This window comes from Equus asinus, chromosome 1 (assembly GCF_041296235.1).
Source record: "Equus asinus isolate D_3611 breed Donkey chromosome 1, EquAss-T2T_v2, whole genome shotgun sequence".
NCBI lineage: Eukaryota > Metazoa > Chordata > Mammalia > Perissodactyla > Equidae > Equus > Equus asinus.
In genome coordinates this window covers 201,220,060-201,243,721 of record NC_091790.1, presented here as the reverse complement: position 1 = coordinate 201,243,721, position 23,662 = coordinate 201,220,060, and the positions used below count along the sequence as shown (strand labels likewise).

Genomic DNA, 23,662 nt, shown 5'->3' with positions numbered 1-23,662 from the left:
TGGACAACTCACTGGACATCTCAGCACCTCGGTGTCCTCGTCTGTGGGGCCGGGCCGACAGCCAGAGCGCCTGTCTCACAGGGTCCCTGTGAGCATAAGGACTGCTGAGCAAACGTTAGTGGTTGCCTTTTATTAAGCTCGTGTCCGCGCTACGGTGTCTTCCCAGGGCTGGATTTCGCCGTGCGGTCCTTGCACTGTTCGCAGCCTCGTGTTTGAGTAGATTTCTCCCAGGACGAGTCCTCCAGTGTTGCTTCTGTTATTTTCACAGTTTTCTTAGCTTCCGTCACCTATGTTATTTTTGGAAATAAATGGTCTACCTTTTATTGACTAGGCCTGGTCCTCCATTTACAGCTCGGGTAAGGAGCTAGTATGAAAAAGACAGTACTTGAATCAGATGAAGAACTGAGGAGGTCTTGGTGGTCTGAAGAGGGGAGCGGGTGGGGAGGAGGGCCGGGAGTGACATCGGAGAGCAGAGGGGAGAAGAAAGACACGTGGTAAATAAAAGAGGAGAAAAAGGGCAAAAAGAAAAAAGGACAGATAAAGAAAAGTTTACAGATGGAGGACGACTGAGGAAATAAGTGAGGTGGGCCTGGCTCAGACCCAGAGCGAGCGTGATGGAAGGGCTCCAGGTGGCCTGCGTTTTCTCGTCCAGGTAAGGTAAGGAGAGGGCCCCAGAACCTCTGCTGCCTCCAGCTGTGGGGAAGAGATTGTGACCAAATCAATCATCCACCAAACTCGGGCAAGAAAGTTGGTTGGGATTCAGAGCAGGAAGGCCAGTTTATAGTAACAATGGGAAATGAAACTCAAGGTGCAGAAGCTGTGATGGTTTATAAGGCCTGGGTGCGGCTCTGTGAATATAAAGGCGTGAGAGAGAAACAATAAGTATCAGGGGGTGTAGCTCAGGGGTAGAGCATTTGACTGCAGATCAAGAGGTCCCTGGTTCAAATCCGGGCGCCCCCTGAAAGCTGTGTTTTATAGTTCCCAGGCTCCAGCAAGCCTTCCTTAGTCTTCCTTCCCTGGTGCTTTACTGATCCTGTATCCCCTCTGGACGGAAAATTGGACCCACTCTCCAGGCCTCTTCTCACCTCCCGACTCTCTCCTGTCTGGATTCAGTGCCTTCCCATCTTGTCGTTCTTATTTCATCCTCACAGGAAGCCTTTAAGATTACAAAAGACGAAACCAAGGCAGGAGTGCAGATCACATGTCTGGCCACATGCCCTGTGCCGGTGGCTACAGAGCATCTCTGATGACAATCACCACCGTCTTTTCCTGCCCTGCCTGCAGTGCAGAGAGCGGGATCCCAAGAACCAGGACGGAGAGTGAACACAAAGGCTCCTCGAGTGGCAGGAATCGAGGCTGAGAATCAAGCCTGGGGAAACCGCCCAGCAAGGAGCCCAAGTGGAGGGGACTGCTGGCTCTGGGGTCACAGGCAACCCCGCCAGTGAGGTCAAGGCCGCTCCTTTCCAAGGCCAAGGTCTACACCAGTGCTATTCCCTGGAAACAGAATGCAAGCTACATATCTAAATGTGCCTTTGCTAGCAGCCATGTTCAGTATTCAAATAAGAAGAGTGGATGGTGAGGGAATTGTGGGTAGGGGGTCAAAGCTACAAACTTCTGGTTATAAGATAAATAAGTCCTGGCAATATGATGTACAGTATGGTGACTATAGTTAATACTGTGTGGTATATTTGAAAGTTGCTAAGAGAGTAAATCTTAAAACTTCTCATCACAAAGGAAAAAAAATTGTTTAACTATGTGAGGTGACGGATGTTGACTAGACTTGTGATCATCCCGCAAAATATACAAATATGAGATCGTTATGTTGTACACCTGAAACTTATACAATACTATATGTCAATTATTATCTCAATAAAACTGGAAAAAAATAAAGTAAAAAGAAACCAGTGAAACTAATTTCTGTATTTTTTAATCCAGTATATCCAAAACATTATCATTTCAACATGGAATCAGTATAAAAATTATAAATGAGATACTGTACGATTTGTGGGGGGGGGGGGGGTTAGACTGAGTCTTTGAAATCTGGCGTGCAGTTTCCTCTTAAGCCACCTGTCAGTGCAGACCAGCCACCTGTGCATGATGGACAGCTCCCGAGGGCGGGAGGCCTCGCGGGCTTCTTGTGGTTCAGAGGGGACAGTTGGGTGGGGGTGGCTGGTCAGGACACAGGGAGGCTCCTCTTGCTCCCCGGGGTGTGGTGGAGGGAGGAACCCCACGGAGGAGTCAGAAGTTGGGGTCTGGTCCCAGCACTGCCGTCGCCCCTCCGTCTTCATCGGTACCAGGATGGTAGAGGCTCAGACAGCTGTTCCGGAGCCCCTCCGGCCAGAGGCGAGACCAGGGTGGGCGGCTGGCTCCGGGAAAGGAATGGGAGACCCACAGACTCCCAGGCCCCTGGAAACCCCTTTCAATTGACTTTTCTCTGCAGACCACAGTATATTTAACAAAAACACTTTTGATACAGGTGCTGAGGAAATTGAAGAGTATTCTCAGTTCTAATGTTTTCTGTATTGCAACATGTAAAATTTTAGTCACAAAATTTTCACAGATATTGTCTTCCATTCAAAGTACATTTCTTCCACAAAAATATTTATGACAAAACTCTTCAAATGAGCATGATTCTTTTGAATATTTCACCAAATTTAGAGGCTGCCAAATCATAAGCTCTTAAAATTTCATTCCTTTCAGGTATAGAGTGTAAATGTATGCAATTTAAATGAGGAGATCCAGCCAAAGACTGCTTAGAGATATTGTGAGTGCAATTTTAGAATTTCAAAATTAAATTTTATACACCATTTTGAGTTCTCATTGTTGAATTTGTTCAGTTTCTCTCTTACTTTTACAAGAATATGTTTCCATGTCTTTCTGTTCACAAATTTTGTTTTCATTTATTGCAATTCCCTAAAAGTTTCAAAAGCTGAAGTTTTGGAGTACACCATTTGCTGAAAACTTTTTTTTTTTTTTTTTTGGTGAGGAAGATGTGCCCTGAGCTAACATCGGTGCCAATCTTCTTCTATTATGTATGTGAGATGCCTCCACAGCATGGTTGATGAGCAGAGTAGGTCCACATCCAGGATCTGAACCTGGGCCACCAAAGCAGAGCACACAAAACTTTAGCCACTCGGCCATGGGGCCAGCCCCTGTTGAAAACTTTGGTTAAAGATTTCCAACAGATATATGCAAAATGCAAGAACAGTTTGATGCACTTTTTTACAAAAAAATGTTTAATACCAATACCATTGTAGGACACTTAGGTTAACTTACAAAGTGCTTCTTCAAGCACTTCTCAGGGCTTAGTGGTACTGGGGACAGTTATGTCTCAGAAATTGACTATATTGGTACACCTACAAAATAGTTCTGTTCAGTAGCTATTTTCAAAAACATTTTTGAAGAGAGAAAGTAAATACTCCCACAATGAAATATTTTCTTGTATTACAGCACCTCTGTCACAAATGTAATTTAGCTTATTTGCATACATATCACTTTTTAAAGACAAAGCCTGCTTTTATCTCATTGGTAGGACGGCACAGCTCATTGGGATGCACTGTGAGTTATGTGTGCCACAACCTGTTCCAACGACATTTCTGCTTAATTTGCTTAGAACTTCCTGAAAACTTCCTTGCTGAGAACATCGTTTGTGTCACGGTGCTGTGCTCCAAAACGTGCCTTCTTGCATTATTCCTGCAATGACAAGGAGCTCTGCCTTCAGTGTTGCATTTTAGGTGGCGTTTATACCAGCATTCACAATGCCAGGTGTTCCTCCTTTGACCAAACGAGCTTCAAAAGCGTCACTTTGATTCCATGAATTGGATGCTGGGATGACAGACCTGGAAGCAGGACTGTCCCCAGTGACAGACTTATGTGGCTCTACTAACAAAGACGTTGTGGTTTCTCGACCCCGAAGTCACCCACTTACCAACTCATTCTCCCCAGGATGGTGTTTTCCTCAGAAAGGCTCTCTGCCCGGCTGCTCGGGAGGTTGGAGAGAGAGGAGGAAAAACTGAAGGGAGGCAGCCACGCGCCTCGTCAGACACTGAAGCAGGAACAAAGCCTTGGAGTCCCAGCCCTGATGCTTGCCAACGGTGTACACGCACGGGCGGGCTTCTGGGTCTCTTTGTGGGTGGTGGCGGCAAGGGGACAGCTGGATCAGTGTTTCTTGGTGGTTCTTGAGTTCACCTAAGAATCTTTAAAATGTTCTAGTCACATTTTAATACAATCTTAACCTTTCAGACGTAGGCATCCTATGGCTTGTTCTGGTGGCCGTCTGTAACCTGGACGCCCGCGCTGGAACGCGCCTGTGTGTTTATGATTACGTGCTCACCCGCCGGGCTGTAACACCTGTGCTGATGAGAGAACAGAAGCCGACCTCAGCCTCCAGCAGGGGCATCGGAGCAGGAGCCGTGTCCCCGGGGGTGTCAGCGGAGGCCGTTTCAGAGACCAATCAGAACACAACGGGGTCTTGAGGCACGGACAGCCCCACAAGCGCATTGCAAAGGGCCCGTTCGTTCTAGCAAAACAATTTCATCTGAATTGCTATTAATTTGAATATTATTGGGTTTGTGATTTTATGTGTATTGGTTTCTAAAATTGTTTTGTCAGTGAATAAAACTGTAAGTACAAGGCATTTATATCTAGTTTTGTGTACATGTTTGTATACGGATATAAGCACTACAATAAACTAAAATTAAATTAACCCTGGGGCCCTCAGAGAACATTTTCCCTTTTAAAGGTGTACACACAATAAGAGACCCGTAAAGAGGGTACCCGGTGGCTGGGTGGCGGGGATGGAACGGAGCCTTGATTTTTCTCCGAATGCTATTTTGTACATTTTCAATTCTGTACTATGTGAAAGCATAGTATATATGAGTATATAAAAGCTAATTACTTTCACAAATTTTGAAAACCTCAGTTCAAGCACTCTGATTTCCAGTAGCCTCTGTTGGGTCCTCTCAAGGCACTGGGTTAGGTCCCCTCTCTGCCTCTCTGGGCAACCCCATTCTGAAAAGGAGTGGGGGACTGTGGTTGTCACAGGCAGGGAGAAGGGTCAGCCGTGAGACAGGCAGGCCCTGCAGATCCACCCTCACAGGGCAGCTGAGTGGAGGCAGGACAACATGGTGGTCGTTTAACTCTTTTTGTGTCACTTATTCTGTGATTTGGGACAAGTTGCTTCAATTTCTAGTGTCATTGTCATCCATGATGAGGATGGTGATGGTGGTGGTGGTGGTAGTGCTGCCATGAATGACTTTTTTAAATTATATATCTGAAGCCCTTAGAACAGTGTATGTGGCACATTGTCAGCGCGCAATACACGGTGGTCCTACAGTTGTCACAGGTGTCTTGAGTGTGGCGACCAAAATGAAAAGTCCTGGGGAGGTTTCTACACCCTAGTAGTGGGTATAGCTCAGGGGTAGAGAATTTGACTTCAGATCAAGAGGTCCCTGGTTCAAATGCGGGTGCCCCCTATAATTATCCCAAACTTCCCTTTACCCACTTGCACCTCCTGGTACCCCATCTATCTGTAGATATGGGGTAAAAAGTAGAAATTCAGCTGGAAACCTTCCTCCTTACCCCTGCTACCGCATCAAATGCCTCAAATGCCTCCGGGGGCTTTGAGTCTGTATCAAATTTGGGTTGCGCCTGTGGCAAGACTTGTCTTCTTGTAAAGAGAAACAGTTGCAGGCAATGCATTACTTATATTAAATCTAGAAATTAGATGCGTGATAGTGTGTGTTATGCTAGCATTTGTGTTTACAAAAAAGTCGAGGAGAGGCTATGCATTCGTTACTCACACATACAGACTATCTATGCAAGAATTCAAAGAAAGTGCGAACATAGGCTTCCTGCAGTGGCCACAACAGGGGGCTTGGTAGATGAGTGAGAAGAAGAATTTTTACTGCATACTTTCTTTTTTTATTGTTTAAATTTATTCTTAAGATTTTAACTTTTTTTCTGATTTTTCTCCCCAATCCCCCCAGTACATAGTTGTATATTTTAGTTGTGGGTCCTTCTAGTTGTGGCACATGGGATACCACCTCAAAGTGACCTGATGAACAGTGCCATGTCCGCCCCCAGGATCTGAACCAGCAAAACTCTGGGCCGCCGAAGCGGGGAAATCTATGAGGTCAACAACATCTCAACATACCAGTTACTTAATTTCACAAAAACAGAGACAAGCGGACATGATGCGCATCCTTATACGATGGAAGAACACAGCACTTCCAGGGCCGACTGCTTGCTAGAAAACTTGAACCTGAGTCTGACCAAGCATCTGTCACCACACAAACACAGGCTTCTCCTACCCAATGTGCATTTTTAAAAAAGCCAATTATTATAGCATCAGCCTTTGGGAAAAGAAAACAGCTTTACTGTGAGATTGATCTGCAGGGAGACAGGAGGCAATGCTCTGCACTCTGTCTCCCCAATCCAGGGCTTGGGGCAAAATTCGTGGGACGAAGGGCAGGGCGGTCTGAGTGTACAGATAGATGACCGGAGGTGAGGAGAGGTGAGGTAACTGATGATGTGCGGGGGTGTAGTCAGGCTTCATGACTCTTCACAGGACGCACGTTCACAAAATGGCGGTGTTACCATGACCTGAGGGTGGAGGGAGCAGCTAAACCTTGACGTCAAAGGGTTACCTATCAGTCACCTGCACCGGCCGTTACTGAGTTGATGGCCTTAACCAGCCTGAACTGGACAAGGAGTCGCTTGTCAGTTCCTGAAAAGCCACTCTTAATTACCCTGTTGGTACGATGGGGTCAGTTGAACTGGTCCTAGAGGGCGGGGGTTACACGTCTAGATCTAGCAAGATTGGCCGTGTTGAAAATTGTTAAAGCTGAAGGTGATGGTTAATTGTATGTGTCAACTTAACTGGGTCATAGGCCACACAGATATTTGGTTAAACATCATTTTTGAGTGTGTTTGTGAGGGTATTTCCAGATGAGATCAGCATTTGAATGAATAAAATCTAAGCAAAACAGATTGCCCTCCCCAATGCTGACGAGCGTCATTCAGCTCGTGAAGGGCCTGAACAGGATAAAAAGGCAGAGGAAGGGAGAATTTGCTCTCTGCCTGACTGCTTGAGCTGGGACATGGGTCTTCTCCCACCTCACACTAGAACTTAGAACTGGAGCACCTGAGCGCTCCCATTCTCGGACCTTCAGGCTCACGCTGGAACTGCATCACCAGCTTTCCTGGGTCTGTAGCTTGCAGATGGCAGATCGTGGGACCTAGCTTCCACAATCACATGAACCAAGTCCTTACAAAAAATCTCTCTTATATATATATATAATTATACATATATTTGGTTCTGTTTCTTTGGAGAACCCTGACTGATACACTGGATGATGGAGACCACTACCTTTGTATATATTTGAAATTTTCCATAATAAGAGTAAAAACATTCCTTTCTCGTGGATAAATATTTTCATATACAGCAGGGGAAATTATGCTCCTCAAGTAAAAACCACTATTTTCATCTTCTCGTTCTGACTTGGTTTTGTGTCTTACGTTCATAAACTGTGTGTTGGTGTGTAAGGGGAAGCTTTCTTTCCTTATTCCTCTTAGTGCCGTGGAGATAGGCTGACGTTTCCAAAAGGAGCTTTGCTGACAAGCAAGGAGAAACAATGAAGCACGCTCATAGCACCAGTCGCTGTGGTTTCTGGCTCATTAACAGCATCACTGGCAGTGACAGCAGCAACACAGGACCAGGTGACAAATGTGTGGACACCTTGATGAGCACCAGCTACTCTGCTGTTGGGCCAGGCGGGCTCCAGCCTCAGGGATTGCCCAGAGATTAGGGGAAAAAAGTGCTTACCTCCAGCTTCTCCTAGGACCCTCCCACTTTTATTTATATTTGGGATGTGATACTCTGGAAACCTGAAGACAGAGTCACTTGAAGATAATATCACCCCGTGAAAGTGAAACTAGAATCAGCACACAACGGATGGGATCGGCCATCAGCAGAAGTGACCCAGAAAGACACGTTTATGAGAAGGAGCACCCAAAGTGACTTCTTCAGACAGGAAGGTCAGTGAAAGCAAGATAGGACCTCATTAATTGTCTCGTAACTTAGCCTAAAGCAATGGGTGATGGGCCGCTAGCTCCCGAATATTTTAGAAGGGAAATGAGACAGTAAGGAATTGGCTGATGTTTTACCCAGCACTGCCACGCAGACAGAGACCCGATTCCATCTGTTTCAATCTTGCAATATGGTCACAAGTTTTAGTTCTGGAGTTAGACTGTCTGGGTTAGTGAATTTCCCTAAGCTTTGGTTTCTTCCTCCGTAAACTGGGGATAATAATCATTCTGATCTCACAGGGTTGATGTGAAGACAAAAGGAGACAATTCAGGGACCGCATTTAGTGCCGAGTCATAGGAAGGCCCCTGCAGAGGCTGTCTTGGAAGGATGGACAGTAAGGGGGCCATGGAGGGGAGATGGAGAGAACAGTTAGGAAGCTGGGTCTTCCTTCAGCTCAGGTGTGGCAGTCCTAATGGAGATGGTAATCAAGGCTTCCTGCCTGTGAGGACTGGTACCCCCACATTCCCAATCCAGCCTGTAAGTGTTGTGCCTTTAACACCACTGAGAAGGGATGACCCCATAGAAGGCAAATTGTCAGGGCTCTGCTTTCAGAACCCAACGGTCTGGGTGCTGGGAGATTCAGGGAATAAAGTTTGGCACAGGAGGAGCCAGCTCTGTCCCGGCATGGGAGTACCACATGGGACATGCCAGCACTGCATGGGCGTGGCCAGGAGTGCCAGGGAACCGAGGAGAAGATGCAGCGGGGACCAGCATGAGATCAGGAGGTCCCCACGCTCACAATGTGACCAAGACGATGTGGAGGCCCAGATGCCCACCCACCCCCAGTGCTGCAGTCCTCTGAAAGCCCCTTGGGAACTTCAGTGCAACACGAGGGAAATCGTGGGGGGGTCCAGGGGTTGAGTCATTAAACTTCTGTGACTCAGCAGGATGGGACACAAAATGGAGATTAAGTTGTTTTGTGGCCTTATAAAGTTATGTATCTTCTACCCCTTGATCTGGGCACTAAGATTTGCACACACACAGATCACAGAGCTGAGACGCTAGGTGGAGGAGAAGGGATCCATGTGTTCAGGGGCTCGAACACAGGATTCAGTGATCTGGCAGGGGTGAGTGAGGATGCTCTGAGACTCCCAGTTTGGTGGATGTGAGTATTCTTGTCTCTAGAGAAGGGATAGTACTTCAGACAGGAATAATTTGTCATAATTTTCCATGGCCTGAGAAAATACCATCCAGAGCACTCAGTTCCCTTTGCTTGATTGCAACCTCACTGAGCAGCCTTCTGATGGCTAATTCGGTTTCCTAGGTAACCTGGAGGGCATTCTGGCTTATTAAGTATCCGTCTTTGAGAGTCTGATTAGGGAGGTCTTGAGAGCCAGGTCAAATCAGGTTGCATCTACAAATCCAGGGGCCTGGAGCTGCGGGTCCAGGAGCAAACTCCATACCTTGAGGACCACACGGAGGACTTCGGGCTGCCTTTCTGAAGCTGTTAGCCCTCCGGCAAAGGGCAGAGTGAATGCTGTAACCCAGCAGGACCGCGGAGCGGGGGACGTGATGGGGAGCGCACAGGAGACCCACCGGAGATTGAGCGACAGTTGAGAATCACTGCTGTGAGCCCCATTCCTGAGCGAGGTCCTTGGAGCATGATCTTGTCACGTTCAGGAATCGATCCGAGGGAAATAACCTGAGAAGTGGGCAAAGATGATCCTGTTCATCCAAGTGTTGTTTATAATTCTGGAAAAAAATCATCCCCTTGCCAATACTCTAGCTCCTTTTTTTTTTTTGAAAGAAAGGCAGACCGCCACACGCAGCGCCTCGCTTGGACACGTCTGGGGTCTTGGACTCTTGACGAGCCCACATTCGCCTCAACGGACCTTGAGCACTTGGAGGTTCGAGCAGGGCGCAGCAACTCAGACACCCTTACCCAAAGGACCATCCTCCTCTATGGGGAAGGCCCATCTCGCTTTGGAATAATCTAAATAAAACAGTAGAAAATCATATCTAATAGTATAGTACAACATAACCAAGAAAGACTCCAGCAGAACCGCACTGATGGCTCAATGTTCAAACATGTATTACAGTAAAGCAGAGGCTCTGCGGGTTCCAGAACCAGCAGGCCCAGTGCCCAAGGCCAGGCCCTCCAGCTGTGCTGACTTCTGGGTTTATCCTTGCCCATTCCTCTCCCCCAGAAAGCCGGGGCTGCAGCTTTCTTGGCCAGGTGCCTCCCCTGGGCTAAGCCAGGCACCTGAGGGCCTCCGATGTGTCCCAACCTTGGTCCCTGGGAAAGGAAACCAAAACAGAGAGTGGGAGATGGAGAAAAAGAAAAGAGAAAGAAAGCATCTTAGATATTAAGGGAATGGGTAGAAATCCTCCTGTCCCCAATAATTATAATAATAATAATAATGATCGAGGGGTGACAAGTGCTGTGGGAGGAGGGATGTTCAGGTGGGCGTAGGTGTGCAGACTCTGAGTAAGGCGGCAGCTTCTGACAGGTGTGGAGGTGCATGCCCAGAACTGTGGCTCGGGGAGGCACAGGATGGTGAGAGCACAGCCTGAAAAAGACCACAGTCATGGAGACGTCTTATTAAAGTAATATACACAGCTGGGGGTGTAGCTCAGGGGTAGAGCATTTGACTGCAGATCAAGAGGTCCCTGGTTCAAATCCAGGTGCCCCCTGTACCACCTCACTTTTACCCCACAGCGGGTGTAGCTTCTTGTTATCTGCTAGGCCCAGCTTCGCGGAATCTAAATCTCCAACAAGCAGTAAAGACTGAAGTGTTCCACTTGTGACATTTCTCATGTGCTCGTTTTTACCTCCTCGGCCATTCTCATTTCCTGGAGAGGCAGACGCAGACCGCCCTAGGCTCTCTCTGTGTTTCCCTTGGGCCTAATTATTAGCATCCTGATTTTATTTGTTTATACCAAGCTTGCTTCAAAAAAATAGGATCTGAAGTAGCTTGTAATGAAAGACACAATAAAAGTCCAACCGATTAAACAGGTACACGAGGCAAGGGCTGCCTTCTAGGAGGCGGTCAAAATCTCAGAGACGGATGGCAGGATGGCGGGCCCAGGGGCTGGGGCGGGGGTTGGGGGTATCCATTCATGGGACAGAGTTTCAGTTCCAGAAGGCGAAAAAGTTCTGGAGATGGATGGTGGTGATGGCTGCCCAACCGGATGAATGTACTCAGTGCCACCGAACTGTGCACTTAAACGTGGCTAAGATGATAAATTTTATCCTATGTGTACACTACCACAATTCTAAAAATTGAAGAAAAAAAAGGGCAAAGACTGAACATTTAAGGGAGGAGGTAAATAATTAATCCAGAGAGCCCAGGTTAGGAGAAGCTACTAACGCTGAACACAAAACGTCTCTCTGAGCTTCCTGGTAATCAAATAGAGGTGAAAATATAGCAATTCATCAACTGAGTAAAATACTTTATTAGCTCTGAAAACCAGCAGGCGTTCATATGATAGGTCTTTATAGAAGGAACACCAGAGAGGTGATGGTTATTGCCAGGGAAGCCGTGTATAGTCACACGGGTTGTGAATTACACAACTCCACCAATTACATTGTACTCGAGAGTTACGCAACACAGTGACCCTAGATATTGGCCATATTCTATCCCTTTTACAAAAAAAAAAGTTGAAATTGTGCTACACACACACATATATATGTATATTTATACACACACACATATATATGTATATTTATACACACACATATATATGTATATTTATACACACACATATATATGTATAATAATATATACACACACATATATATGTATATTTATACACACACATATATATGTATAATAATATACACACACATATATATGTATATTTATACACACACATATATATGTATATTTATACACACACATATATATATGTATAATAATATATACACACACATATATATGTATAATAATATACACACACATATATATGTATATTTATACACACACATATATATGTATATTTATACACACACACATATATGTATAATAATATATACACACACATATATATGTATAATAATATATACACACACATATATGTATATTTATACACACACACATATATGTATAATAATATATACACACACATATATATGTATAATAATATATACACACACATATATATGTATAATAATATACACACACACATATATATGTATAATAATATACACACACACATATATATGTATAATAATATACACACACACATATATGTATATTTATACACACACATATATATGTATAATAATATATACACACACATATATGTATATTTATACACACACACATATATGTATAATAATATATACACACACATATATATGTATAATAATATATACACACACATATATGTATATTTATACACACACACATATATGTATAATAATATATACACACACATATATATGTATAATAATATATACACACACATATATATGTAGAATGTGTGTGTGCACGTGTGTATGTGTGCTTGTGTGTGTGTGGAGGAGGCAGAGCTTGCTATTTAACTACCCAGTTTACATTCTTCCCTTTCCCTTAGCAACAGAACCCTGATTTTATACTGAACAGTTATGTTCCCAGCTGAAAGACCGCATTTCCTGGCCTCCAGCTAGGAGACACAAATGAGGGATAAGAAGCAGTCATTGGACAAGACGTCTGGGACAACTTAAGAGAAGGACAGACATGATGTGCCCTTTTTCACCTTTATTCTGCTTCCCACTTACAGCATAGATGTGATGGTTGGAGCACCAGCTGCCAACATGGACCACGAGTCAACCTTGAGGATGAGAGCCACATTTCAGGAGGACTGAACCGAGACACAAAAGGAGTTTGTGTCCCTAAAGACACCCTGGAGCGGCCATGCCAGCCCTGGTCTGCTAGACTCCACCCACCCTTTACAAAAGAAAGATACATTTCTAGCTGGTTTACACCTCAGAGGAGACACAAACCCAGATGACTCTGAAGGCTCATGCCCTTTCCCCATCAACAACTTAGCAAACGCCTAGCTCAGCGGGTCTGAGTTAGTCATTAAAAGGAAGCTTTTCTAGCAAGGCCATTTCCTTGACCAGGAAACTCCCATTGTTAGAGTCAACCATGTGCTCTCAGGCCTTCTCAGCCCCCCATAACAATGGAAAGCAACTCAGGGGAGAGGTCCTTCTGTGGATGCACGGTCCTTGGTGCACCCTGCTCTGCCTGGTCCAAGCCCCCTCTCTTTTGGATAAAGAGAGCTCAGGGGACCATGTGCATTTGGCTGCTCCCTTGCCAGTAAGTTCCCCCAGGAGCTTCCCTTCCTTCCCCTTAGACATGCGAGGCACGGCCGTGAGTGAGTCTGCACCCCTTAGCACAACAGCTACTCTCAGCTCTCGTTGGTTACCAGCCGCCGAATGCAGTTCCTAACTGGGGGAGTCTGAGTCTTCCACGGTTGCAAAAGGCACTTCTACAGTGGGCTCGCAGGACTAACTCAAAGAGTGGTAAAGTCAGCCCTGGATTCCAGAGGAATTCATGGTCACCCTGACCATCCGAATTCACGGTCAGTGTGACTGTCAGACCTACGCTGCTCAAAGTGCGCTCCACAAACGGGCCAGTCCATGAGCTCTTTGCCAGTGCTTGGAAATTCTACAACCGTTTGACATGGGCCAGCTCTGGTGTTGTGGTGGGTCTCAAAGTCCACAAGTCGGAAGTACTAGATTGAGCCAAGACAGATTTTAAGCAAATAAAAATAAAGCTGGTCTTTCGCTGCAGACAGTTGGAAAATCACTGATTTGACTCCCCCGCCCTGGAGACGCATTTCTCAGCAAGCTGTGGTGCAGAGCACACAGCGCTCGGGGGTTGAGCTTGCTGGGGCAGTCAGGGCCTTTAGGTGCCAGCAACAGAAGCTAGACTAAGCCATAAAAGTTTATTAAGAATATCTATCTCATGAGACAGGAGCGATGGAAAACGGGTCTCCAGGTTCAGCTTTCTGGAACAACGCCCCAAACCAAGACGCAGAACTGGACTGATGAAGAAACCACAACCGCCAGACTGGCACCACCCAGCAGTAGACGTCAGTCTCCATTCCCACCAAAACCCAGCACAGGACGCACCAGCTCTGCACCAAACGCTCAAGCCCCGGAAGCTGCATGGCGACACCATCCTTACAGGCAAAATGGGCTCTATACCAGCCGCTTCCCTCCTCACGCCTTGTGCGAGTACGTCCTATTATTGGAGTCTGGACCTATTCCAGAAGCCCAAAAGGGCCTGGAGAACAGAGCTTTCCGTGTTCTCTTCTGAGGTGCTGGTCTTGTAAAGAAAGAAATTCCTCATGCACAACAGGGGCCATTCCAAAGTGTCTGCACAACCAGAAAACGTGAAAATGCCGTTGTAATCACATCAGATTTTTGAAGACTTAGGACCAAAAATAATATTTCATTATTAATTTTTATGTTAATTACATGTTGCAATGATAATATTCTAGATATTTTGGCTTAAATAAAACATACCATTAAAATTAATTTCAATAATTTCTTTTTATTTTTTAATGTGGCTACTAGAAAATATAAAGTTACATTTGTGGCTTGCATTATATTTCTATCGGAAAGCATTGCCCTAGATGAAGTGTGACCTCGGAATATAAGACCCAGATGGTGTCACCAGTGTGGAAAGGGTGAACTATACAATAAATGGTGCTTGGATAATTGGCTCCTAAAAAAAAATCATGTAAGGCCCCTAGCTCATTCCAGTGAAAAAATCCAGATGGATTGAAGACCTAAATATAAACCCAAACTTTTAGAAGAATGTATGACAGAACATTGAGTGTGTTTGGGCTGTGGTAACAGAAGACCGTAGACTGGGGGACTCATGAACAATAGAACTTTACTTCTCGCAGTTCTGGAAGTTGGGAAGTCCAGGATCAAGATGCCAGACATTTGACGTCTGCTGAGGGCCGCTTCCTGGTTCATGGACAGTCTTTTTGCTGTGTCCTCACGCAGCAGAAGGGACAAGAGGGCTCTCTGGAGCCTCTTTTATAAGGCACTAATCCCATTCGTGAGGGCTCCACCCTCACAACCTAATTGCGTCCCAAGGGCCCCACCCACACATACCATCACATTAGGCATTAGGTTTCCGTGTACGCATTTTGGAGGGACACAAACATATACGTGACCCAGGGAAAGATTGCTTAAACACAGACCCAAAATCACAAAGTGTGAAAGGTAATTTGATTGCATCAAAATTTAAAATTTTATATGACAAAAATTCCTTAAACAAGATACTCTGAATTTTGCGAGACATATGATGGAGAATGGATTTTTACCAGAACATAAACATAATGAAAAACTTCTGGAGAGCTGATGTACAATGTGAATATAATTAACACCACTGAAATGTACACTGAAAAATGGCTAAGATGGTAAATTTTATGTTATGTGTTTTTTACCACAAGGAAAACAAATAATGAAATAATTTTTAAAATTATTTTTAAAAAATAAGAATTCCTATAGAGCAATCAGGAAAAAATAGTTAACTCAACATAAAAATGGGCAAAGACAGGATAAGCAATTCACAGAAGAGATAGTTTTTATGACCAATAAATATATGAAAATATACCCAACTTTACTAGAAGTCAGGGAAATCAAAATTAATTAAAACAATAAACAGGCACCATTTTCACTCCCCTCCCCAAACTTAGGATAAGTTGAAGTTTAACTAGATCAAGAGTTGGTGAGGGGAGGAAATGGTATTTTCATTTGTTACCAATGGGACAATGGGAGGATAATTGATACACTCACTATGGAGAAAATTTTGGCAATGAAAATAGTAAAATAAATATAAAAATTACATAAAACTACAATAGTAAAGTTAAAAGTGTGCATGCAATCCAGGGTTTTCATTTCTGGGTCTGCCCCCTTGAGAAACTTGAGACAGGTGCATCAGGAGATGCGTACCAAGACTTTCATTGCAACACTATTAAAAAGCAGGAAACATTCTAAGCAGGCCCAGTAACAGTGGAATAGATGTATAAAGCTTTCTGGACTCCTATAATATAATGAAATAAAGCAGCTAAAAGGAAGTTTCAACCGAGAGTCCGACATAAAACAGGTGTCAGGTACCAAAGGCAGGAGAGACAGCACGGAACTGTCCACGACACATCTAATCACCAGATCGCCCACCGCCGCGAGGGCACCAGAGTGCCAGGTGGTTGGAGCTCAGAGAGCACTGGTGAGGAACACTTTTCGGGAGAGACTGTGGTGTGAGTGTCACTCTTGAAGAAGAGTTGGGGCAATCTCCCCTCACCTCGAGCCTGGCGAAGGGGCTTCACGGAGCCCACTGGAGGGCTTGGTCCTTGTGCCCCAGCCTTGGGGTTCCAGCGAGGCGTGTCCGGCATGAGGCTGGGCCCAGGCGGCTGGCACTGCAGGTGGCCAGCAGCCCACCGCTCTTCGGGACCGGCATGTTCTGCCAGAACGGGTGGGAATTAAAGGCCCACACGTGTCTCCTGCGGGCCACACAGGGGACAGCCATTTTGGAGCAACGTCAAACTCTGCCCAAGAGAATGGATCGTGGACCTCAACAGAGAGAGTCTATGTGACGCAAAGCCAAGAGAAGAATGCATTGCCTGGTCATGGAAGCAGTAGAATGTTCCCATTGGCGGCCTCGGAGGAGTCCCGTGGAAATGCCGGAAGAGTATAATTTCACACACTTGCCAGGCTGGAGGCAGCAAAGCTGTCTCAGTCCAGTTCTCATCAGGTAAGAACTTTCCTATTCTCCTTTTCCTTCCCCCACCCCTCCCATCCCCCCGCCAAATGCTAGGAATGAATGCTGGGTGGGGAAGGAGAGAGGATGGCCCACGTCCCAGCTCGCCCACTTCTAGGGGAGGAGGGAAGTTGAAATCAAGTCCGAGCACTGACTGTTCATGGGACTGGACATCTTAATCGCTGAGTTCAGACTGCAGCCACAGGACTTGCTGTCACCTAAGAGTGATCATTAAAGTCACTTGGGCAAGAGAAATATTTCACTGAGGAAGTTTAAAGGGACAGTGAAGGGCAAAGATAAAGTTGCTTTTATTATTACCTCTCGAGTCCTACAAGTTCAATGTACCAGATGCGAGAGCCACACAGACAGCTTTCAAAAATAGGAAGTCATATGCAAAGGAATTTGAGATGCAGAACTATTCATTCTGCATTATGCCATTTGGGTTTTAAAAACGTACCCAGAACAATACTCAATATTGTTTATGGATACTCAGATATAGATGTAAAAGCATTAAAAATGGGACTTGCCCCTAGAATATACAGAAAGTTGTCAAAATTCAACAAAAAAATCCAATTAGAAAATGGGCAAATGACATGAACAGACATTTCACTGAAGAGGATATACAGATGGCAAATAAGAACTTGAAAAGATATTGATATCATTAACCATTACGGAAATGCAAGTTAAAATCGCAGTGAGTGACCGGCCCGGTGGCACAGCAGTTAAGTTCACACATTCTGCTTCGGTGGCCCTGGGGTTTGCTGGCCTGGATCCTGAGTACACACATGGCACCACTTGGCAAGCTGTGCTGTGGTAGGCACCCCACATACAAAGTAGAGGAGGATGGGCATGGATGTTAGCTCAGGGCCAATCTTCCTCAGCAAAAAGAGGAGAATTGGCAGCAGATGTTAGCTCAGGGCTAATCTTCCTCAAAAAAAAATTAAAAAAAAACAAACCACAGCTAGCTATCACTACACACCTATCAGCATGAGTAAAATAAAAAAGATGATAACACCAAATGCTGGTGAGGATACAGAAAAACTGGTTCACTCATATATTGCAGGTAGGAGTGTAAAATGGCACAGCTACAAAAAACAGTTTGTCAAGTTTGTACAAAACTAAATATATGCTCACCACATGTGATGGTTAATTTTATGTGTCAATGTCACTGGTCCACGGGGTACTCAGATATTTGGTCAAACATTACTCTGAGTGAAACAGCGCATAAAACATTGACCGGCTTAAACTAGTTTTGCTTCCTTAAAACAGGTTGTTGTTTAGTCAAATCTCGCTCAGTAACAGAGACAGCACTGCGCACGTGCCAGGCGGGAACCCACAGCCGCATCAGGACCTCCGCCTTCACTAAGGAAAACCTGGCTTCCAGCAGCCCGAGTAGCTTGACTGCCATGTGTGGAGTGATTGGAGACCAGCCCGTTGGCTTACCTGGGCCCAGCTGCAGCTTAGTAGCCCCTAACTCCTTAAATTTTGCCCCAAACTTTGGGTGGAGACAGATTTGAGAGCTTTTCTTCCTGTCTTCTTGCCAGTCAACTTCACAGTAAAGCTCTTTCTCTCTTCAAAAGCCAGCGCACTAGTATTGGCTTCTACGTGCATGGGGTAGGAAGCCCTTGCTCGGTAACACGGGTGTGTCCGTGAGAGTATTTCTGGATGAGATTAGCACTGGGGGCAGCCAGTCGCAATGTCATGAGGATGCATCAAGCAACCCCTGGGAAGAGGCCCACATGGCTACGAACTGAGCCCTCCTGCCAACAGCCAGCGAGGAACCGAGTCCTCTTTCCAAACGCTACGTGAGTGAGCCAGCTCAGAGTGTTTCCTCCAGCCCCAGGCAAACCTTCAGATGGCTGTAGCCCCAGCTGGCATCTCATGTGCAACCTCATAGAGACCCTGACCCAGAACTGCCCAGCTAAACCACCCCAGATTCCTGAACCTCCGAAAATGCAAGATATAATAAAGGTTTATTGTTTGAAACTTCTAAGTTTGGGGGTATTTTGTCATACAGGAACATCTAACTAATACAGAGTCCTTCTGCCACCAATGCTGACACCCTCCCCACCCCCAAATCAACCAAGCCTCTGGACCACTTCAGGAAAGCACAAGAAAGACAGCAATTTGGTGATGAGAGAGAAATCCAAAGAAACAAAGAATTTAGAAAATTGATGTCAGCATGGATGGAAGGGGATGGCTAAAGGAAAGACAAGAGGGAGAAGTGAGCATGGAGGGCGGGAAATATGAAACAGAAAGCTAAAATAAAAATGGAAAGTTCAAGTGCCTTAAACAGATGGGGGATTTGGAGGCGAGGTGGGTGAGGACACCGGGTCTCACACTAGAGGATATTTGAGAGTGATCTCAACTGAAAAGCTAATGATGAACATTCTAGTCCTTAATAAGCAGCAACTTGCTTCTGGGCTTCATCTTCTGCCTGTATACCAAGCCAAGCATAGACTTTGCTGTCTCAAATGGAACCTTCAGTGACCTTCCAAGCTGATGCCAAGTCATGGTCCCTTTGGGGAAAGGAGGAGAGTTATGGCATAAGGGAGTGTGTTTACAGTTGAGCAGGGCTAGCAGCTCTCTGCTAAGTCAGAATGAGCAGCCTCTGTGTAAGTGGAAGTGTAAAGAAGCTTATTAATTATGTATTACCCTCAGCAAGAGGGGGTATAGCTCAGTGGTAGAGCATTTGACTGCAGATCAAGAGGTCTCTGGTTCAAATCCAGATGCCCCCTTTGAGGGTCCTCTTTTCCTCCTTGAACTGAACTGACAAAATCCAGTTTACAGAGACCACGCCCTATAAAGGAGGAGGTTGGCTAGAGCCTGTAAAACCTCATGTGGCCATCCCTTATGATTCAGGGTCTGTTCAGGCACTCAGCATTGCCTTGAAGACCAAGGACGAGTCCATCCCCAACACCCTCTTTGAGGGTCTGTTTCCCAGGGCCCCAAGGGTGCCGACTTCTGTATCTGACAGGGTCCAGTCCAGAGATGTAAACTGCACCGGTTATTTTAATAGAGAGAATTTAATGTAAATGTTAACCAGAGTATCAGTTTCTTAGGGCTGTTGTAACAAAGTGCTACGAACTAGGTGGCTTACAACGACAGAAATGTGTTGTCTCACATTCTGGAGCCTAGAAGTCTGAGCTGCAGGTGTTGGCGGGGCCGTGCTCCCTCTGAAGGCTCTAGGGGAGGGTCCCTCCTCGCCTCTTCCAGCTTCTGGTGTTTGTTGGCAATCCTTGGTTTGTAGACGCCTCACTCCAGTATCTGCCTCCATCTCCACGTGGCAGTCTTCTCCCGCAGTGCCTCTCTCCTCTTCTTAGAAGGACACCAGTCTACCAGATCAAGAGCCCATCCTACTCCATTGTGCTCTCACCCTAACCAATTACATCTTTGACGTCCCTCTCCAAATAAGGTCACATTCTGAGGTGCTGGGGGCTAGGACTTCAACATGTCTTTTTGGGGGGCAGAACTAACCAACAACAACCAGAATGAGAAAACTGAAAGGCAAAAAGGGAAGACTGAGTATCATGAGGTAGTATCTGGAAGAAGCAGCTACCGCCCCAGGGCTGGGGGACCAAGCAGAAGCGGATGAAGTTGCTAAGTCTTACACACTCGGGGAGTATCTCTGTGGATCATGGACTCAGATCTATAAGGAGATGCTAATGTCCCTGAGGAGACATGACAACGCTGGTCCCATGAGCACCAAACTGCAGATGGCAATCACTGTTGCTACTGGGATGGACTGTCACTGCCGGCTGACGCTCACAGGAACCCAAAGAGTGAGAAGGAACAAGTGCTTCTTCCTGCTCCAAACTTCCAGTCTCCCTCTAAGAGCCCTAATGGCAGGAGCAACCAGGAAGCCACCTGGAAAGGATAAGCGTGGTTTACAGAGTCCGAGACCCAGCATCACAGAGCGGACCACAGTAAGGTGGACTTGGAGCTTAGAGAAATCATTTCTTCAATCATTTCTTCAGATGGCTCTTCTCACCCAGCAGTTAAAGAGTTGAATATATGGAGATTTAGGGCAATGAGAGAGGGTGTGGCCTTGTGCAGAGAGCTCTGATCCATATCCAGTCAATGTGCGTTCTATCTTTGAGGTGTTGCCTGCTTGGCCAGGCCATTGGGCATTTGAGTCTCTGTTTTCAGGTGCCCAGTGCAAAAACCACAAGATAGATGTCACTATGGATCCCTGTCAAGGAATGCTCTTCAGGTTACTGTCCTCATTCGGGGACTGTAGGAAGAGAGGTGGCAGAGCTGCAGGAGAAAGGAACCTGTTGCTCCTTCTGAGGCAGGGAGATGAGTTAGCTGCAAAGCAGGTCTGGCAACTCAGCCAACGCATGCCACAGGGGCACCAGGGACGGAAGCTCTGGGTATGGCTGCGGAAGAGGATGTTAACTGGACCTACTGGTATGGCAGGGGGTATAGCTCAGGGGTAGAGCATTTGACTGCAGATCAAGAGGTCCCCAGTTCAAATCTGGGTGCCCCCTATCATTTTAGTCACTAACAGTGGTAAAGCAGTTCTGGTTTCCTCTCGCTGAATCCAGTTTCCAGGTCAAGCAGAGCAGCTCTTCTCAGGGGATGTGTTTGCTCCATTCCTCTGATTTTCCCACTGTCCCCTCACCTGGTACCCACGCCCTCCAATGTGTACTGAATCTCCTGCCTTAGGGTTAGGACTCTAGCCTTTGAAGGTAGCCAGAGAGAAATCTGAGATCACCAACAAAGCCTTTGACTGCTGGCTGATTTCCCAACAGTTGCAAAGGAAGCCGGAAGATCGTGCAATAACATGTTCAATCTGTTGAGAGGAAATAATAGCCAACTTAGAGTTCTATTCCCAGCTAAACTATTCTTAAAGAACAGACAAAAGCTGAGAGAGTTTACTGCCAAAATACTCTCATTAAGGAAAATTTAAAAATATGCAGCTTAGGGGCTCACCCCATGACCAAGTGGTTAAGTTCACATGCTCTGCTTCAGCAGCCCAGGCTTTCACTAGTTCAGATCCTGGGTGCAAAATGGCACCACTCATCAGGCCACGTTGAGGTGGCATCCCACATGCCACAACTCGAAGGACCCACAACTAAAATATACAACTATGTATTGGGGGGATTTGGGGAGAAAAAGCAGAAAAAAAAAAAGAAAAAGAAGATTGGCAACAGTTGTTAGTTCAGTTGCCAATCTTTTAAAAAAATAATAAAAATAAAATATACACCTTAGTATAATGAGTGTACTCATTATAAAGTAAAATGAGCCCAGATGGGAGGTCTGAGATACGAGAAGGAATGTTGAATGAAGAAATTGGTAGGTATGTAAGTAAATCTAAAAATCATTGACCATATAACACAATATGGATGTCTAATTTATAAAGTTTTTTTAAAAGATAGAACTAAATACTGGTTAATTATAACATATAAGGAATGAGGGGATAAGAGTTAAAGTATCTTTATGTAATTTGGAAGAAGGATAAAGATACTGGTTAACTTTAGACTTCTAAAATTTGCATGCAGAATTTTCTAGTGTATCATTTTAAAAGCTGTGGTTTTGCCAAGAAAAAGGGGATAAGGGAGTGGAGGGCATATGCTAGTGGCCTTGCTAAACACTCATTAAGTCTAATTATTTGTTGATTCTTTTAGATTTCCTATGTATATGACCATATCATCTAAGACAAAAGTTTTATTTCCTTATTTCCAATCCTTATGTATTTTATTTACTTTTATTACCTTATTGTACTGGCTACGACCTCTACTATAATGTTGAATAAAGGTGTTGATAGTAGATATCTTGTCTCATTGTGTTCATGTGAAAAGCTGTGAACTTTTCACCATTAAGTATATGTTGTGAAGTATACTTTTTATAAATGGTCTTTATCAAATTAAGGAATTTTTCCTCTATTTCTAGTTTGCAAAAAGAATTTTTATCATAGATTGATGTGAAATTTATCAAAACTCTCTTTTTTTGCATCTATTGAGATAATCATATGATTTTTCTCCTTTAGTCTATTAACATGGTGAATTACACTTACTGCTTTTTGTAAAATTAAACACACTTTGCATTCCAGATATGAATCCACCTTGATCATGAAGTTCTATCATTTTTATATATATGTATAACCAGTTAGATAATAATTTATTTAATTTTTTTACCTATGTTTATGAGTGAGATTGGCCTATCTACTTTTTTGTACTGTCCTTGTTGGGTTTTGGTATCAAGGCTAGCCTCACAAAAGTAGTTGTAGAATGTACTCAACTTTTCTATTCCTAGAAAGATTTTTTGTAGAAATAGTTATTATTTCTTACAAATGTGATAAAACTCACCAGTGAAACCATCTTATCTGAATTTTTCTGTGGAACAATTTTGAAATGACTGTTTTAATAAAATAACTATTTAAAACTTAGAGGACTACTCAGCTTTTCTGTTTTTTCTTGTGTCAGCTTTGGTAAGTTGTAGTGTTTTTTGAGTTCTTGCTCAATTTCAGCATAGCATAGTGTGGTAAAGTCCTTGGACTTTCAAGACATAAAGTGTGGCTTCAAATTCTGGATCCTACCTGAGTGACCTTGGTGAAGTTGTTTAACTCTCTCAGCCTCAGTTTTGCCATATATAAGATGGGAATGATAATAGAAACGAGCACAATGATAGTGCCTAGTTTGTGAAAGTGTTATGATGATTATATAAATTAATCTTTTTGAAGTACGTAGAATAGTGTCTTCACATGGTAAGTTCTTTGTACATGTTTGTTAAATAGACAAATTGTTTTGTGTATTATTTTTCATAATGTTCTATGATCATTATTTTAAAGTCAAAAGAATCTGCAGTTTTTCTTTTTGATTTTTGATATTGGGGGAGTTTTTTCTGCTTTCTTATTTTTCTTATC

At 44.6% G+C, this 23,662-nt stretch overlaps 4 non-coding genes across 4 annotated transcripts; all 4 read left to right on the top strand.

Moving 5' to 3' along the window:
- The first annotated feature begins 888 nt into the window (after positions 1 to 888).
- TRNAC-GCA (transfer RNA cysteine (anticodon GCA)) lies at positions 889 to 960 on the top strand. The gene has a single exon. It is a non-coding gene; the product is annotated as a tRNA-Cys (tRNA).
- A 9,691-nt stretch (positions 961 to 10,651) lies between these two features.
- On the top strand, positions 10,652 to 10,723 carry TRNAC-GCA (transfer RNA cysteine (anticodon GCA)). Its single transcript has one exon. It is a non-coding gene; the product is annotated as a tRNA-Cys (tRNA).
- An 8,737-nt stretch (positions 10,724 to 19,460) lies between these two features.
- Positions 19,461 to 19,532, top strand: TRNAC-GCA (transfer RNA cysteine (anticodon GCA)). The gene has a single exon. It is a non-coding gene; the product is annotated as a tRNA-Cys (tRNA).
- A 1,680-nt stretch (positions 19,533 to 21,212) lies between these two features.
- TRNAC-GCA (transfer RNA cysteine (anticodon GCA)) lies at positions 21,213 to 21,284 on the top strand. The gene has a single exon. It is a non-coding gene; the product is annotated as a tRNA-Cys (tRNA).
- The last annotated feature ends 2,378 nt before the right edge of the window (positions 21,285 to 23,662 follow it).